This window comes from Lipophrys pholis (genome assembly GCF_963383615.2).
Source record: "Lipophrys pholis genome assembly, chromosome: 21".
In the NCBI taxonomy this organism is placed as follows: domain Eukaryota; kingdom Metazoa; phylum Chordata; class Actinopteri; order Blenniiformes; family Blenniidae; genus Lipophrys; species Lipophrys pholis.
This window is the reverse complement of record NC_137649.1, coordinates 10,644,302-10,658,077: the sequence shown is the minus strand read 5'-3', so window position 1 is coordinate 10,658,077 and position 13,776 is coordinate 10,644,302. Positions and strand designations below refer to the sequence as shown.

General features: G+C 42.5%; 1 protein-coding gene across 10 annotated transcripts in view; it reads left to right on the top strand.

The window, feature by feature from the left end:
* The first annotated feature begins 2,284 nt into the window (after window positions 1–2,284).
* The window catches only part of LOC308126404 (dystrobrevin beta-like), a 30,338-nt gene continuing 18,846 nt past the window's right edge, over window positions 2,285–13,776 (top strand). For 2 of the 10 annotated variants that reach the window (XM_080490779.1, XM_080490786.1), the window contains exons 1-2: window positions 2,340–2,534; window positions 10,791–10,842. The gene's annotated coding sequence lies outside the window, so the exon portion shown is untranslated. Of the gene's footprint in view, window positions 2,535–5,758; window positions 5,829–5,927; window positions 5,984–8,741; window positions 8,938–10,790; window positions 10,843–13,776 lie in introns of those variants that run through there. The other 8 variants (XM_080490787.1, XM_080490780.1, XM_080490781.1 and 5 more) reach the window with 8 other exon arrangements.

Here is a 13,776-nt window from a genome sequence, read left to right as displayed (position 1 = left end):
AGAAGTGAATAGGTCTCTGGATGCACCTTTATATCTACTATTATGTGCGTCACTTGTGGTTGATATTTCATTAAAGCCACTGGGGTAAACACAACGTCCAGTGGGATTTCCCTTTTTTTTTTGTTTGTTTGGAGAGTCCACATTTTCATGAGGAAGGGAAGTACCTCTGGATGTGTGCAATACGTTGCTAAAGTTTTCAGTTGCTAGATAGATAGATAGATAGATAGATAGATAGATAGATAGATAGATAGATAGATAGATAGATAGATAGATAGATAGATAGATAGATAGATAGATAGATAGATAGATAGATAGATAGATAGTTGTGCCTAGATTTGTGACATATTGAAAAAAATGACATATGTAGCTGTTTAAAAATAATTGAGGACTTTTCCTTGTTATGAAATCACAGGTGTATTTGACTTTTGCACTGTGTGTATTTGTACTTTGCACTTAAAAACTTGACGGGAAACTACCGTCGTCACGTTTGTCCTGAGTGTGATCGTCATTTCCTCCCAACCCATCCGTGCTTGTTCTTCTGGAAGTTGTACATTTTGTAAACATTTCTCAATCGAGGTCTTCCCCTTCAGACTTTGCGTTGCTCTTCATCGTGTGCTGTATAACTCTAGATTTCTGTGGCAGACGCCTCACAAGTTGCACAGTAAATGTCTAAACCATGGCATGTAACATGCAAGCCTTTTGTTTTGTCAGAGGAACTGCAGAAAAAAGTCAACATGAGTAACAAACGTTGGGTGAAATGAAAGTGTTTTTGAGTTTACTCAAAGTAAAAATTAAAAACTTTTTATTGTTTTGAGGCAAAATCAAGAATTAGGGTCAAACTCATCTGTCGGCAAAAATATTGTAATTTTTGTATACTGTGTGTGTGTGTGTGTGTGTGTGTGTGTGTGTGTGTGTGTGTGTGTGTGTGTCTGTTCGTGCAGTGTCATCACGCTCCACTGGTGAATTTCACAACTTCTGGAGAATAAAGGTTAAATACAACACGGAGACAAAGACAAAGGTTGACTGACAGTGATCCAATCATGTTCCAGGTACTCCCTGAATGATACAAACAATGAAAAACTATTAGCGCCGCTTCAGTATACTATCTGCATACTAATGCATAATTCTTTTTTAATTCAGAGTAATCTCAAAATGACTCACTATACCTTAAAGCTCCTGCAGACTGTGCCATTCTAACATTGTTATAAGTCACACCGTACGACGTAAACTGAGCCACGACATGAAGTTTACTGTGTGCAGAAAGTACTGCGACGTGAGTTGACATGATTGAACAACCCAATGAGATTGCACAACAATAACACGTCCTAAACATAAACACGAACCGAGCCCTCGCTGTTGTGGCACTTATGTGTTTGGAAAGAAATCCCCTAAAAAAGAAGCAGGAGAATATGGACGTGGTCGTCGCTCGGAAAGAGAGGCTAACTTGGAATGCTTATTTTACAAAGGGAGCTTGAATTGAGGACTTATTAGCATCTATTAGGATTTTACGTTACCATTTATTGTTAAGGCCTTTAATTTTCCAACGAAGCAAACTCCATGTAAACGAAACAAACAAAGCAAAAGCAGGTGGCAGCATTCGCTACGATCACCCCACATATCTGACAAACGTCCACTACATCTAAGAAAAATCTTTGCCACTGACCCGCATATACACCTGCTTCAGAGCGACTATGAGTTTGTTAAACCTGTAGGGGGCAGTGTAACGAGAAGCATGATGCCACGATAGCCAATAACAATCCTGGAAAAAACAAGACGTCGACGTAAATATCTGTGGCTGGTTTTCCACCCTGAGCGAATCCCCACAAATACAGAGAAATATCACAGTTTTTCAAATACCCAGGGACATGGAAAAGTGGCTTGATCACGACCATGACGTCGGCCGTCTTTGGCCCGGGCTCACGGTGCAACGAAAGACCACCGATTAGAGCCACGAACAAAGATTCTTCCACCTTTCTCCCACGATTGCAATATTTTGTCTGCAACAGCTGAAAATCACACCGTGTGTCGAAGTGGGGGGGGGCTTTAGTGATGTATAGGTGCCCAACAGCAATTGTTTGCCCCGGGGCCCCCTAACAGGTGGGTGCGCCCATGCTCACAGTAGGAACCGTTTTATCTCCTCCACAGAAGCACATACTATATTTTATCTTTGTTTGCCGTGTAAAATGAGTTATTGTGTGCAGCGTGGGAGCCTGTGGCCGTGCTGTGCGGAGCGAGGAGGTCTGTTCTCAGTGTGCGAGGGGAGGAGGGGGCAGGACGGACCCGCAGAGGAGTGACTTTCTTTCAGAAATAGTTCATCTCAGGAGCGGCAGGAGCCGGAGGACGGCGGCGGGTCCGAAAACATGCCTCTGTCACGGAAATAAATAACGGGACCCGGCGGGAGGGGAGGGGGGAACTACTGCGTTAATCTAATCCGAGGAGGAGACAGAAAAGGGAGTTTTCATCTGAAGCCGGAGCCGCACGTTTCTGTGTTGATGTCGATATTTGGACACGAATACCTGCCGAGAACAGCCCCGGTGAGTACCGCCCGCCGAAAGCCCACACTCACCGAGGGATACCGGGGGGAGGTTTGTGTTTCAGGTGAGCTTGTTTTTTTTTTCTTTTTTTAAAAAATGTGAATAGTTATAGAAGTTTGTTCTATATAGAGGTTAGAGAAGCGCTTTCATTCAGGAGGAACAAGGTGAACAGGGAGTTAAACTTTTCTGCAACATGGCCGCTCAGATGTCACTCAGCTTCCCAGAAGTAGGCAGAACTGTAACAGAACCCTGGATACAGCGTTTAGAAACCAACTTAAAAAAAAAACCTACAGTACACAGGGGAATATGTTGAAGTACTTCTCCACTTTCATGTGTCTATAACGGTGTGTTTACCTCTGGCTGTCCTGTGTGTGGCGGAAGGTTTAGGTCAAGCCCACTTTTCAAATCAAAACTATTATTGGTGTCCACCTCGGCGGGAGGAACCAGACTCCTTTCAAAAATCTGGCATTTCTTACTCCACTGGGCGTTTCGCCAAACACACTGGCTTCACTTTGTGCAGCTTTTCTCTTCACTACAACTCCGAATGTCCTTTGTAAAATCCGGCTCGCGTCACGGACGTGATTGAAGCCTGGCGGCTTGTATAAAGTGTATTATGCCCAATTACAGTGCAACACGCTGGATGGAAACAGATGTAGTAACAACGTTAGGGAGAAGGACGCCAGTGTTGGAGTTACTGTGTCAACCCTGGGCTAAAAGAAATCGTTCAATAAATCATAATAGCCTTTAATGAATCATCTAATGACTCGTTTCATTTGACGTGAGGGCTCACATGAAATGATTTATCACACCACAGCCTGTCAAAAGATGTTATCTGAGAAGGAAAATGACTGCACCTATTTCCACCCCCCGGAGGAGGAGGAGGGGGTTCAAACTCATTTCCACCAAGGATCACATAGGCTTAATTCCTTCATGATAATATTTGGATGAAAGCCGGGCTTCCTAATATTCTTCACATTATGAGATGCAATTGTTAATAACTGCAGGAAGAACGAACAGGAAATAAAAACTGCTGCTGTTGAAACAGCCGTAAGTCTTGAACTATAACTACTGCCTTCACTGTTACACTTATGGTTTTAAACCAAACTATTTTATATTTTTGAAATAGTGCAGTGCACTGATAATAGGAAATGTGGTTGTTTTGTTTTTTTTGATAGAATAATTTGAAGATTCATCTTCCACTATCGCTATTTTAGAGAAAGAACGATTTACCCCTCCGCCCTCTTCACCCCAGTCTGGATAAGGCTGATACAGAAGATGGATGGATGCAGGACTGACCCGGTCGTTTCACTCCACTGCTATGTTTATCAAGCTTTAGATAAGGTGGATAATGTGATGCTTCCTGACTAGCTAATGACCTGAAAGGAAAAAAGGAATTAGCCACTCGTTATAATGACTCTGAAACAGGGCAGTGGGGGGCCTCACTGTTTGTAAAGGGGGCTTGTAACCAGACGCTCACTGGTTTGATTCCTAGACGTTTGACCACTGTAGGTTCCTCGGGTTGTGGGAGGAAAAACATCCTCGAAAGTTGGGCCAAGTGCAGAAGGAAGGAGGGACGTGAAAACAACTCCAGAAACTAAAGTCACCAACCTGTTTTAAAGACGTAAGAACTAAGGAAGAGACAGAGACAGGCAAACACAAACACAAGCTCATCTATAGGCAATTTAGGAGACACCAATTATCTGACATACATGTTTTTCGGACTGTGAGAGGAAACCGGAGAAAACCCATGCACAGGGAGAATATGTAGACTCCAAACAGAATGGCCTGGATTTGAACCCGCAACCTTTTCCTTAACACACAATCAAACTAAAGATATTCTTGCAGTGAGGAAAAAGTAGGGTTCACTATTCACTAATGTTAACATATGTCTATAAACACAATTGTTTACCCGCAAATTAATTCATTGTCATTGTAATTATTTGCACTTTAAGCACCAATGAGTTGTGACATTCAACCGGAGGAGCAAACTGCGCCCCGAGGCCACCTTTTTGACTTGTAGGTGTGTGCTGTGTGGCTTAATTGAGGAGTCTGTGTTTTGTTTACACCTCCAAGCAGGACAAAATGAAACGGCATACAAGCCATCCCACTTGTCCTGCCATTCATGAGCCGACAGATGAGAATCAGATTCACGGGATGTCATGTAGTTGTAACATGCTCAAACCTGGTCGAGCCACACAGACAAGGTTTTTGTAGTTTCTCCATCATCAGCCCCCACTTTGTAACGTCTCATCTCAGTGTGTCGTCTCGCGGAAAGATCTGAGTGGCTGTTGATTTACAGCAGCGTTGATCTGTCTCCACTGTGGGTGGGGACGATAATAGCAATGAGGGCGAAGCCCGTGATTACACATCTCTGGTTTATATAATTTCTCAGGAATTAAATTACAGTGAAATCCAAGCGTTCCTCATTTTGCATGCGGGAACAGTTGGATCCGACACTCGAGGGGTCCTCGGAGCTTCGAGCTCCTGCTGTTTGTTGCATTTGATGCGTCTTGAGGTTGATGCACGAATCGCTCAAACACAGTGTAATGAGAGGCTTGTTTTCAGCACAGAACTACCAGTTACTGCTGGTTGCCCAGGAGTAAATTTGTGTAAGAGCTTGTTTTGAATTCCTGGAAAAGGTGAATCTCAGGTCATTGACACTTCAGTATGTTTGCCAGCCAGCGTGTCCTCCTGTTCCGCCCGGCCGCATGGTGAAATGAGGGGAAATGAAAACTTTTGGGAAACTCTTTGAAACTGTTAGATGTTAAAACCTGAGAGCATCCCCTCCGTCCAGCTGACAATGATGTGGTCCATCTTCCTGCCTGTTGATCAGTGGAAGTGTGTCAAAGCGAAAATAGCTGATCTGTTGTCAGTTGCTGCTTTGCAAAGGTTCACTGGAAACCAACTTCTCAGACAATTTTTTTAAACTTTCTTTCTCATCGTGTTCATTCCATAAATACTTACTATATGTTTCTTCCTCTATTAGACAGGATTATTTGAAGACGTTACCATCTGCAATATCAGCCTGTTTATCTATGTAAACCTTATGTCTTGTTTTCTCTCACTGTTTCGCGTTGTGGACACACTGAAGAGCTTTTCCTCTTTAATCAGATGAACACATTTGCTATGTTGTTCGTTGTGGTTTCATCACTGTAATTGACACAAGTTTCACTTCCTGTTTCTCGTGCTTTTCTTCTCTCTTGCCCTCTCACTGGTTTTACCGTCTCAGCTCGTTTCCCTCCTGCTTCCTTAACACATTTCTACTTCTCTTGTTTCTTCTTATTCTGACTTGAGGTAAGAAGTAAAAATATACTTTGTCACTAGATAAGAGTACTTTAAGTGATTGTTATTTTTGACAACTTGTTCTCGATGTGTTTTGTTTTTTTTATGTAGGAAGTAAGAATACAGATCCGTAGCTGTACTTTTTAGTTCTCACGTCTTGGAAACAGGTTGGTCCTTTTCAGTTTTAGGTTTATTTGCATTTGAGGAGTTCTGAATATGTTCACCTCAGCATAGGATCAGATAGTAATCCAAATGGAGGGGACACTGACCCCTTGAAAATACAACCTGCTTGTGTAACCACTAACATGACAGATGTAAAAATAATAAAAGTCGAAATTGTTTGAATGACGGAGCAGCTAAATAGAATTGCACATCTGTGACCTCTCTTAAAACCTCACTGAATATATGTCACAATATATTTAGTATATATGATGTGTTTGATTCACATTTCTAGTAACCAGGTGATATCTGCACCAGCGGAAGAAACACTTTGCAAAGCCAGCAAACCTGTGTCTGCATCACGAGGGTTAAAAAAAACAAATAAATCAAATGGTGCAGAGTGAGGAACTTTTTAATGGTGTGTTCCATTTGACCCCAGAAGATGAAATTCTGACTAGTTTTATAAAAGTGACTCGGAGTCGAGACTTTTCTCTTGCCGTGATATGGCTGATGGAAGGGATTATACATTTCCCCCTCTTTTTCCATCTTTTTATTATGGTATTATAAAACTACTTGCTTCCTCTATCTTATTTCAATCACCAGTAAACACAACACTTGAATGGCAGGTCTGCCATTGCTCATGTAAAAAGAGTGAAATATCCCTCACACTGCACATTCTGCTGAATAGTCGACATGAGGTCGATCTTCATACAAAGCCTGCAACCATCATTTGTTAGTGATTTTTGAAATGTCGCCTATTTCATGAGTTCAATTAGTTTTTATTGCCTTTACATTACAGTCACCTCTAAAACTGTTTGTTTTCATGAAAGTATCAGTTTTACCTTCCAGTTATTTTTCTTTTTGAAAATATAATGAAGGGGCAGAAATATTGTTACTTTTACTGACGTAAAAAAATTATGTGCTTTTTTTGCCTGATTGTTTGCCTTCATTTCTTCTTCTCCCACTGTTGGACCACCCTACAGCTTTGTGGGTGTGCCACCCATTAAACGAGATTACATTTCAGATTGCGGTCTTTATTTCTGGACTTGACTTTCCTCACAATTGCACCTTCTTGTAAAGTGACTTGAGTGTGACGCTGACATCAGGAAGCACGTAGTGTATTCATGCGTTATGAGAACGCGTGTGTTCAAACTTGAGCAGTGTGGTGCAGCACAGAGGATTCAAGTGGGGCCGTGCTGCTTCAGGTACAAGAGAGGCAATGAAATATGATCCGTAAAGGTCAGTTTGAGTAACAGAACCTTCGAGGTTTCAGGCTTTTGAGGCACCGCGACACAATAAAGTGGCCTAATTTTGACAAAAAAAGAGTTTCTGCTCTGTAAAATTATCAGACCGGCCCCATGCCTAATGTGTGTTTTGTCGGCACAGGATCTGCTTTTGTTGTCTGTACTTGGGCCGGTAAGGACTCATAACATCAACTCCACATGTTTGCAGGACAGAATTTGGCCCGTCAGACCTCCAGACAGCCGTGGCCCGCAAGCTGTTGGTCTTTAAACGTGTAATCAGAGATGTGTCGCTTCTGTTTTTACCTGCTTGGTGACCACTCCGGGGTTGTGCCGGGTCAGACAGAGTGTCTCTGTATCTCTGCAGGGATCGAAGGTCGGGAGTCAAAGAGATTCAAGAAGCAGAGGCATTTTAGCTTTTCAGTTTGACCTGCTTGTACTGTATCTGGTGCAACTGGGGGGAAAAAAGTGTGTTTTATTAGCATGTCGGGCCAAAAAAAGAAGAAACAATTCAATCAGTTCATTTATCAGCTTGACATATGATTGAGAAATAATCTCTTTCGGACAAACTATGTACAAATATTATTTGTATGATTATATTGTGGCATCTTTCCCTGTTATTGCCACATTTTGATAATGTACGGTCTCCCATACAGAACATTATATCTCTTACTTGTGCTCCTCAGTTCTGTAGTCATGCAACCTTGTAGCTACAAATCGAAATTAATTTCCTTGAACAGCTGCCTAACCTTAGTTTTACAGAATAATTAACATCTTTTGTACTCAGTTTACCATGATTCAAAGCTTGTTTGGCCTCCATTATGTTCTAAATGCCTCGGAGTACTCCCACAAATTGTTGACATCATAATAATCACCTCAAATTGAGGAAACTAATTTCATATTTGTGAGTTCTTGTAATTGTTCCAGATTTTTCATGACTGCGTGCATTATCATTATTGCATCGCAGGAGATTGTGTTACGCTCAGTAGAGTGGAGGGAAACTATTTTACATTTGTTCCAACAATGTGGTACAACACAAGCAGAATTCCCCTCCCGGTGGTTTCAATCGCCCAGCGACTAATAACCAGTTGCATTTTGAAGCTAAACTGAAGAAAAGAACTAAAACATTTCCTAACTGTAATTCATGCCCTATAGGTATCACCATAGCAAGCAATTATGACTAATATGACACATTTTTAAGGGGCAGTTGCCATTTTCTAGGTGAAATCTCTTCATCTTTCATTATGATTTTTAAGAAAATGTTGTTTTTGCCATTGTGCACAATGCCCCACAGTCCACTGTGAGTTTTTAAAATGCATTTAGAAAATAACTGCAGCGCCCTCAGAGGGATTTGAGGGTGTGACAGTGAAGGGTCTTTTGGAGGATAAGTGAACCTTGTGTGTATTTGAGCTACGTCAGTGTCTAAAGTCGCAGCACACGCTACTGTAAATTTATCATGTACCACGCACACTCGCACGCACACGCTGCTCGGGTCCTGTCAGGGCAGACAGTGAGCATAGCGAGCAGCTGCAACCAGTAAAGTGGTCATGTGGCATGCATGGTGTGCGTGTGTGGTGTCCAGGGGGTGGTAAACACCCTCTTACTCCTCTTTAGTTCCCCCCTTCGCCTGCCTGACGCCCGTTTCTGTGTCTGTGTCGTCCTGCTGCTTCTTCGAACCGGCTCAACAGGTTTCCATCGGTAGATTCACCCTCACAACGAAGGTGAGTCCAGTTCAGGAGCGCCTTTCGCTGTGGGTTCAGACCTTAAGGCCGTTTGTGCTGTTGTGTGTAAGACAGGTGTGTATGAGAGGGAGAGAGAGGGTGTGTGTGCGCCTGATGTTTGTTTGAAGAAGATTTGGACGACGTGTGTGTAACCGCTGGTCTGATCAGACACTGAGCTCCGTGTGTGTGTGTGACTGACAATGAACAGGTTCAGTGGTCCGCACTGATGTGACACCCACATAAAACACTTTTATGAACCTTACTGTAAACAAGAAATATCAATGAACCCAAACAACATACATTTAACTGTCATGCCAACACATTTTGGTTCATCTAAACTAGCATTATGGTGTTTTTATCAGTCCACAAATGAAATCTTTCTTGGCAGTGAAGCTCTGTTACGGTTATTTTAAAATAGATTTGCGCCCTGGAAGGAGCTATATTGGGGACCACTGGCTCGGGAAGTAGAATCCTGCTAATTTTTCCCGTAGACTGCGTTACGTGACTCACAGCTGAACCACTTCTACAGCTTCGATGGCCATTAAACTGACCTGAGTGGAATGATTAAATGAAGAAGTGGACCCAGAAGACACATGCTTGACAGAAGAAAAAAAAAAAAGTATGAAATTAAAAAGGACGTCGACATACAAGACATTTCAAAGTGTCCAACCTGATCTGATGAGAAACTCATACATCCGTGCTCACTTTGTCATTTGGTACCAAACTTGTTACGACCCACTAAATTGCTTTTACTGAAATTCTGGTTCGCAGTACACATGAGAAATATTTGTGGTGAAAGACACTTTCTAATGCTGGTTTATTATTACTTATTTGTTGCTTCACAGTGCAGACATTGTTTAGTTTCCTACATTTACTGCATTTCAGACGGGTAATATGTTGCAAAAATATGTAAATTTCAGAAACTATTTTTGACTGACTGTCTTCCTCGGTTTGGTACTCGATATAAATACACGCAATGTGATCGAAACTAGTATACAAACAAAAGAATATGCTTTTTGTGTGTGTGTGTGTGTGTGTGTGTGTTATTAAATCATGAGCTACACAGTGGTGCAGTTGTTAGCATTCTTGCTTCATAGTGAAAATGTCCCCAGTTCAAGCCCGGGATGCTTTCTGAGCTGAATCTTCATGTTCTCCCTGTGCAGACGTGGGTTTTTCTTCAGGTACTGCGGTTTCCTCCCGATCTATGCATGAAGTGTGCGTCACTTTTCATGTCTCGCTATTATAGAAACATCAACATTGTATTGATCAGTGGGAGATTAACTGACATAACCATTTAAACAACCATGAGTAGATTGAATCTAAGGAATAGAGGATTTGAGGAACAATTGTTTTAGTAAACCCCTGATCTGTAGGATTGTAGAGGGATCTCACAAAATCCATTGTTAAAAGAAATTTCATAAATGTAACTATTCAATGTCCCCCGGCTAGCTCAGTTGGTAGAGCATGAGACTCACAATCTCAGGGTAGTGGGTTTGTGTCCCACGCCGGGCACCACCTTCCCGTGGGCTCACCACCTGCAGGAAGGTTCTTAAATGGTGCATTGTGATCTGGGTGCTCAGACTGTCACCCCCACGACCTGGAAACAGATAAGCGGAAGAAAATGAATGAGAACTATTCAATTATTAAAAGCAGCCAAAAAGATGAGAATGAGCACGTGTGCTGCTTTGAATAGTCTGTATTGATGTAGGACAGTCTGTAACCTGCAGGTTGTGTCTTAATGCATTTTAGATGTGATCATATTGGGCCTCCACAAAAAGCCTTTAGCAGTATTGTCTGTAGGCTGAAGCATCTTTTCAAACGGCCTCTCTCCTCTTTTCATGTCTCTCTACTAGACGTCCTTTATCGAAGCTCCTCTGTGCTGTGTGACCCCCCAGACACTGAGAGGTATGACCACACCCACACACACACAAACCCTAAATTAATACACACACACACACACACACACACACACACACACACACACACACACACACACACACACACACACACACACACACACACACACACACACACACACACACACACACACACACACACACCGTGTGAGCATTAGAAAAGTGCATACCTTTCCCAGACCCCACCTTAAGTCAGAGTGTGTGCCCTCCGGTTCAGAGTGTGTGAGTGTGTGAGTGTGTGTGTGTGTGTGTGTGTGTGTGTGTGTGTGTGTGTGTGTGTGTGTGTGTGTGTGTGTGTGTGTGTGTGTGTGTGTGTGTGTGTGGGGGTGTGTGTGTGTGTGTGTGTGTGTGTGTGTGTGTATTTAGATGAGTGTGTGTTGTTTGTTTCCGTGAAGCTCAGCAAATGCCAGCCACCATCAAACACCGTGGTGCAAGCACAAGCGTGCATCGCCACCCACACAACCACGAGGGAAAGCAGCGCACATTCAGTCAGCTGTAAAAACGGTATCACTGCACAAACGTCACTGTTTCCACTGAGTACATACAGCTCAGTAATACGGGTATTTGCTGTAATCTCATATGTTTATTTTGCAAACGAGTCTGAGCTCTTCAATAACAATCCCTTATGTGTTCTGTTGTCTGCGTTGTGGTCGATTAACTGTGTGCGGCAAAGTAAGATCGTCACTTTTACCTCGGCAAACGTTGTGATGACTTCATGTTTTCACAAACAACAGTTACCTGTAAGAAGTGTAGAAGCCTCCATTATACTCCTGACAATTACCTTTTATTTGGCTTGTGTTTAATAAAGTCGCTGCTTCACGGTCGTACAACACGTTTGATGCAAAATGGCAGTTGTGACTTGTTACAGGGTGACGCTTTACTATAATCACAAAACATCACATAAAACTATTATGTTTTTGAATAACTTTTGTAAAGTTCACTTAATTAATCATTAATGCTTGTAGAATGAAATGAAAAGGAAATGAAACAGTCTGAAGCTGTTGGACAAGAAGGAATGATTCTTATGTGGAAAAGGAGAAAGGAATGTATGGATGGTAGGTGACATGCCGATGTGACAATTACATTGGGAAGCAAAAACAAATATACAAATTAACAGCATTTTTGGGTTGAGTATGTATGTTTTGTCAGGCGTGGATTTATCCCAGTGCTCGCAGTTTCCTTCCACAAAACATGGTGAGTCTTATTTACCCGTGTGACGTCTGATTGTCCGTCTCTCTTTGATGGACAGACAACCTTCCCAGGATGCCCCCTGTTACTGAATGCAGTTGGCCGCTTGTGGAGTTCATTAACTTCTACACTCTGTGATGTGAATTTTTTTTTTTTTAAAGTTTGAGTACGACAGTAGGTTTGATTTGCACAACGTTCTTCTTCACGGTATTTCCGCACTGCTTTTAGGAAACATACAAAGCAAACTGCAGAGATAAAGTTCGATAGTAGACGGAGAATCTTGGTCGTTCGTGGCCGTAGCTCATATCAGCAGTGACGTATTCTGACACGGTCAGAAAATAGTTCCAGGCTGTCTGTGACGACCGCCTTCAGCAAACCTGTCCACACTCTCGGATGAGAGTTTACCGGTTTTACATCTCGATCTCCATTATCTTTCCTGTGACGTGGACAAAATTCCACAATCTATTGCAGCCTAAGGCACCAAAGCCGCACTTCATTGTGTTTCATCTGTCGTTTCCTGTGCCAGGTGAGGTTTCTTCAGGCTGGCGTTAACCAATATAAAGTCTCTTCTTAAAGTTTGTTTGACATTGAAAGCAACTCTCATAACAAGTTAGGGCTTGTTTCCTAAGAGTGGTCTCAGTACTTTAACTCAGCAATGTGAAAAAAAGACAGGCAAGCTGCTTTCGGGACTCTGACGGAGTTGTGGGGGTTGATTGTGGTGCGTGTAATTATATTTGTGATGCTTTAAAGCTTCCAGAGTTAAAACGGGGAACAAATCTCAGTCAGCAAACCTTCCTCTGTGTCGGTTTAACACATAGAGACAGACACAGACAGACAGGGTGTAGTTATCACCAAGGCCAGGCTGCAAATAACAATTTACTCACCGCGGGAGTTCAATGTGGTCATGTGTGAGCTGGGTGAGACTCTTTTTCTGGCTCCTATATGTGTCCAGTCCAGGAAGCTTGACAGTGAGGTCATCAACTCTCAGCAACAAACCTACAGCCTCACTGTACAGCTGCTGTTGCTTTGACTAGCCCAAGCAAGGATTGATTCATTCATTCAGGACCTCAGGGGAGGAAGATTTCTTGTATTTACCTTCCAGGTTGAACTTTTCTCCCGCTTTGTAGAGCTGTATTAAGTGAGCGTCATATTGATTGATTTCAGATCTGTTGCATTTAGTGAAACAGAAATTAGTTGATTGTGTGTGCGTGTGTGCGTGTGTGTAAACGAGCGTGTCTGTGTGTGTATACATGTGTGTGAGTGTGTTGCTGAGAGAGAGTGACTGAAACGAGGAATCTCCCTCTTTTGTCCCGAAGAAGCGTGAAGTCTCCTGGGAAGCTTTCAAATCCCCTCTGGAATGTGTGTGTGTGTGTGTGTGTGTGTGTGTGTGTGTGTGTGTGTGTGTGTGTGTGTGTGTGTGTGTGTGTGTGTGTGTGTGTGTGTTGGGGGGGGGTCGGCTTGTCACCACATTTATACAAGGAATGCAAATATTTGCGTGTGTGTGTGTAGTGTAACTGTTACCTTGGTAACTAATAATATCTACTGTAGTGAGTGGTGTGCTGCCTGACAGGTTGACAGCTTTCTCTCTTTCTTTCTTTCTTTCTTTCTTTCTTTCTTTCTTTCTTTCTTTCTTTCTTTCTTTCTTTCTCTCTCTCTCTCTCTCTCTCTCTCTCTCTCTCTCTCTCTCTCTCTCTCTCTCTCTCCTGGCCCCTCCTCTCTCTGTACCCTTGTTAAA